Source organism: Apium graveolens, chromosome 4 (genome assembly GCF_009905375.1).
Source record: "Apium graveolens cultivar Ventura chromosome 4, ASM990537v1, whole genome shotgun sequence".
NCBI lineage: Eukaryota > Viridiplantae > Streptophyta > Magnoliopsida > Apiales > Apiaceae > Apium > Apium graveolens.
Window position 1 is genome coordinate 199,421,550 of NC_133650.1, and position 6,000 is coordinate 199,427,549.

Consider the following 6,000-nt stretch of genomic DNA (forward strand, 5'->3'; position numbering starts at 1 on the left):
AAGTAATACAATACAAAATACAAAACTGATTATCAACCAACTAAATCTCAGGGTTGCCAAAGTGACTTAGTCTTGTTATCATGCAGGCATGTCTTGCACAACACAACCAAAAATATATCATTTGACTTTGATTGTTTAATGGATACGCATTATGTTTTTGCAAAATGAATTAAATACACAATATGATATTCATTTTATTAAGGTCATATAATGAAGTTACGAATTTGTACATTATCAAATTTTAATTTGCATAAATTTATCTTTAAACTTGTTTAATCAAATATTTAAAAAATAATTTTTATTTTCAGTTAATATTTAATAATTATTTATTTATATGTATATTTAATATTATGCTAGGTCTTTTAGTATACTGTAGAGGTGGGTGAATACATTATTAGCAATCAATTCGAATTAAAACTTAAAGTACAATAACAGTTTTTGTACTAATGTATAAAAAATGATTACAAAACTCTCTCAAATGACCATCCTTTGTCTAGTTAATCTTGGCCCTTGATCTTGTATTCTCCCAGCTATTTTATAAATTTTTCAATCTAGTTGATAAATCATTTGTTGACTGATAATCTTGAATTTTGAATTGTTTGCATTCTGTATTTGAAAGGCATATCGAGATCTCCAGTTTGTTCTATAGAGAAGTGACATCTCGATAAGTATAATGACTTATCGAGATCTCTGAGTGCTCTATAGGTATAACTGACTTATCGAGGTCTCTTGATCTTTGCATAATAAATGACTTGTCGAGATGTCTGAGATCTCTACATGTAGAATTGACTTGTCGAGGTCTTTGAGATCTCTATATATATTTTGACTTGTCGATATCTATGAGATCTCTAATGAGAAATTGATGGTTAGATATAATTGATGATATCTGAACAAAAACTATCAGAAGTTCTTATCAGGACTTATATCAGTAATTACTGAAGAGTGATGTCATCAGTACTTATATCAAACTTGATGATCTGCAGATGATGTCATCAGGATATGTCACATCAATAGATATTTGAGAAGGAAAACGAAAGCGGAAACTTAAGGCAGTGAAGGACTTTATCTCAAAAGCAATCATACATGGATATGTAATAGGTTTCTCCTTATTATTATAGAATAGGATTCCTTATTGATTATGTAATTATTCTCTATATAAAGCACATATTAGGTTTATGCTATAAGCATTGCGTACATTATTATATCATTCGCATACCCTAACAGCTCATAATAATAACTATTCATCCTTTGAGAGAGTACTTTTGTAATCAGTTTTTTTCTGTTAATATAAAAAATGTTGATTCTGTTAAAGCTTTATCGAATTGTTTGCATAAACTGTATTCACCCTCCTCTACAGTTGATTACAGACCTAATAATTGGTATCAGAGCTTGCTGTTGACATATAAACAGTTTAAGATCTGAAAATAAATCTTTAATGGAAGACACAGAAGCACCACATAATCCACAACAATACCCCCAGCCACTTCACATATTAGCAGTAATATGAGTATGTATGAAGCCATCAAGGTTCCAATCCTAAAGATACATTATTATCCAATCTGGAAAGTTAGGATGGCCATGTGCTTGGAAGCCACAGATCCTGAATATCTAAGCAGGATTTATGATGGTCCTCATAAACCAATGAAGGTAGCCGTTTCTGTTGCAGGAGAACCAGAAAAGATGGTTGATAAAGACAAGAAGAACTATTCTCCTGAAGATCTTTCATCTATTATGAAGGATGCAAAAGTCAAACATATCTTGCACAACAGTCTTGATAGTGTTATGTCCAATAGGGTAATTGAATGTAAAACATCAAGGGAAATTTGGGATGCTTTAGAAGTAATATGTCAAGGTACTACTGCTATCAAGAAGAACAAGAGGACAGTTCTTACTCAAGAATATGAGCACTTTGACTCAAGAGATAATGAGGCCTTAACTGAGATCTATGATAGATTTCAGAAGCTGTTAAATGAATTGTCTCTTGTCGACAAGGAATATTATTTAGAGGACTCAAACTTGAAGTTTCTACTTGCTTTCCCTGAAAACAGGTACTTTAAGGTCACATCAATAAGTGATAATTATGAACTTGATGAAATACCTCTAGATGATATCTATGGAATACTGAAAATTAATGAACTAGAGATGGAGAAAAGAAGAAAGAGAAAAGGATCAAAGTCTAGACCAGTTGCACTCAGAGTTGAAGAGAAGCCAAAGGAGAAAGCTAGGAGAAAAGGCTACTCCAAAGGAAAAGCTATAATTGCAAAGTCAGACACTGAATCATTAAACTCTGATAATGACTCAAATACTGATAATGAAGCAGATACTGACAGTGATCATAACAACAATGAAGACATGGAACAAATGGCTGCTCTAATGGTTAAAAGATTCAAGAAGATTGTCTACAAGAACTACAATAAAGGGAGAAAATTTTCCAGAAAAGGTTCCAGTTCCTCAAAATATGATAAGAGGAATAACAGAAGAAATATTAACTGGAAGGATTCAAAGTATGGAAAACTTGACAAGTAAAAGGAAAGATGCTACAACTGTGATGTTATTGGACACTTTGCAGCTGACTGTAGAAAACCCAAATCTGAGAAGAAACAAGCCTTGATCACAAAAAAGAAAAAATGGGATGATTCATTAGATTCAGATGATGGGGTCAACTGTGCTCTCATGGAAAATACTGATATTGAGGCTGACAATGTTGAATTAAAGGTACCTCAGACCACCCTTGCTTTTGATACTGATGATATTCATGAATTAAGATTGTGTTTTAAGTCTCTGCATGTTAGTTATAAGGATCAAACCTTAGAGAACAATAGAATCAAGAGTGAAAACTCTAAGTTAAAGAAAAGGAACGATCACCTAGAAATTGAGTTGCTTTCCATGCTAGAAATCCAAAAAGAAAGAGATAATGTTGTTTATGTTAAAGAAAAGTTGTTAGAAAAGCATGTTTATCTAGAAAATGAGTTAGCTTAAGGGATGAGATGCCTCTTAATGTGATTCTCGAGGTTGAAGTCTTCGATGTGTGGGGAATAGACTTCATGGGGCCATTTATCTCATCTTACAATAATCATTATACCTTATTGGCGGTCGATTATGTGTCAAAATGGGTTAAAGTCAAGGCTTTGCCAACAAATGATGCGAAGGTAGTGCTTAATTTTCTTCATAAGCAGATATTCACAAGATTTGGTGTTACGACCGGCATTTTATGTAATATTATTTGTGAATAATATTAAGTTAAATAAAAATATATTCAATGATTGTGCGCTAGTGTGAGTAAAAATTTCTGCATTATAAATTTGCTTTGTGTAGTATATGATTTTTCAAAGCAAAAGTTTACTTAATTTCTTTATTTTTGATTTATAAGGAATATTCTAAGCCTTGGAGAAATTTTCTTTTAAAAGATATTTTGTTCACAAATTTTGAAAGTGATTTTATAAAATCTCTAAAAATCCAAGTTATTTTATGGTATAAATTTTATAATTTTTGAACTTGTGTTTTATTTTATAAAAATAAATCTTTATAAATATAATTAGCAAATTACATAGTTATCCTTGCATGCAAATTCCTTCCATACATTCCAAAAGGGCTAAAGAGTCAATAACCACCCCACTAACTCTTATTTCCTAGCCAAATACCTTCTTTACCCTTGCATGCAAATTCAACCAAGTTTAAGTGGAAGGTTAATCATGACAATTCCTAATTCCACTCACTTTTGCCAATACAAAAACCATAAGACAAGCAAAGTCATGATCATTTTACTCATCACCCACACCACACTCACTCTCTCCTCCCTCCCCTTCTCCCCCACTCTCGGCTCTCTCTCTCATTCTCGGGTTTTTAGACCGAGAACCCCCCCTCCCCATTTTTCTTCATTTCTCCACCAAGCTTCTACTCTTTATACAAGTAAATGTTATCTCCCATACCATGATCATTCATATTTCAAAGAGTTTTGAGTAGAAAGTTTAAGTTTAAGGGTTGCATGTAAAGGTTTTAGTGAAACTCAAAATACAATCTTGATTCTTATGGATTTAAGGTTGTTTTTGAGAGGACTACAATGAATGGATAAGTGCCAAGTCATGAGAAGGAAAATCTTGATGATTTAATGGCCATTTCCATCCATTTCATTCGGCCATGACCATATGGGAGCCGAATGAATGGTCCTTGAAATCATTCTTGTAGTTTTGATCAATTTTTGCATGTTTATGTGATAATGACTTGAATTTGGTGGTGAAAATTTGATAAAACTCCTTGCATGCTAAGTGATCATCTAGGTATACCATAGGCTAGGCTTGCATGTCAATTTTAAGATGGAATATATGTAGAAAAAATGTTGTTTTGGTTTGAAAAACCCGAAGGCATGCATGCATGTGGAATTCTCTTAGTTTGTTGTAAGATTTTGACCATTTGGAAAAGATTTTGTTAGTGAGCCTTAATTTCAGTAGGAATAATGTGATAATATGGATTTATGCTTCTTGTTGCATGGTAATAATTTGTGGTTATCTTTTATAAAAATATATATCTTGTTGTTTCAAAAGCATAAAGGTTTATGATTTGCTAAGAGTAGTCTCTTTTATTTTGCCATAGTTGCACCATAGGTAAGGATGATCTCACCAAGGGTATTTTGAGAAAAAGGGAGTTAGTTCAGTAGAACACCAAGTATAGGTCCTGGTTTAAGTATTTAGTTGTTGATAATTGGGTTTGTCAAGTCAAAACCTTGGAAAATGAGAGTTATAGTTTCTGCAGAAAAATCAGTTTAGTACCCTGAGTTTAGAGTGAGTTTTGACCATGTCATTGATGTGCACTTTGAGGCCCAAGCCACCAGAAGTTAGTATGGGGAGTATATAATAGGTTTTAGGAGTTGGTTGGAGGTTTGCATGTCATTTGGTTAGGTGCACAAGTAGAATAACAAAATCTGTCCAGCAGGGGACAGTTTTGTTGCAACTTAGAAATAGGGAGATTTGGCCATGTCATGGGTAGGCCCTCATTAGGCCCAATTGGGCCTTAGTTAGAGGGTATGTCAGAGAAGTTTATCCAACCATAGTTCATAGGATATGAGCTAGAACCATGTGTCACAAGTTAACTCAAGTCAGGGCATTTTCTGCCCAGAAAAACAGGGGAACCTTGGACTTTTAGCTTAGGCCCAAGAAGGCCCAAGCCAGGCCTTTGAGCCACATCAAGCTTGAGAGATGCCCTTAGGTCAGGAGAGTCTTGTGTAAAAATTTTGAAGAAAAACTTGTAGTTTAAGAGTGTCTAATGCACTCAAGAAACCTTAGTTACCATTCTGAAATTTGCACCAGTGAGCACTTTCACTTATCACATAGTTTTAGGACACTTAGAAGTGAGTATTAGGTCGACCACCATAGTTGTAAGATAGTATAAGGTCAGTAGAACAAAAGGCACAAGTGAGGGTCAATAGGTTTTGGATAATTTAGGAAAGGCACATTGAGTTAGGAAGCCCAAATTCGAAGACTTCGTTTAGTTAGCGACCAAGTAACTTAAGTGGTGAGTCGAGATCATCCAAGCCTAGTGTGGCATTATGGTGTATATGATGTTATTTGGTATTAATATACGATATGTGATTATGTGGCTACGTGTGTACATTTGAAAGTATAATGGTGGATATGAATTAAGTGCGTATAGGCCTAAGTGTCATCCATGTTTAATTTCGGGTTGTAAATAGGTTAAGATGGTAAGAATATATTATAATGAGGATTATTATTATTTATGTAGGATCTCGAGACGAGGGAAAACTTGCCATAAAAGTCGAGTGAAGCTCCAGTTGTTGCTCCTACTAGTCAGACCAGACCAGTCTATCTCAAGGCAAGTGATTCAACTTGACCTTCGCATTTACTGTAACCAGTTCATATATATATCGATGCAATTATCCTGAGTCATTTTGATATATTTAAATCAAGAGTATCTTTTGTTTATCTTTGAGTTACATAGAGATGCCATGAACCCTCGAGTACGTATTGCAAGTAGTTCAAAAGTCTT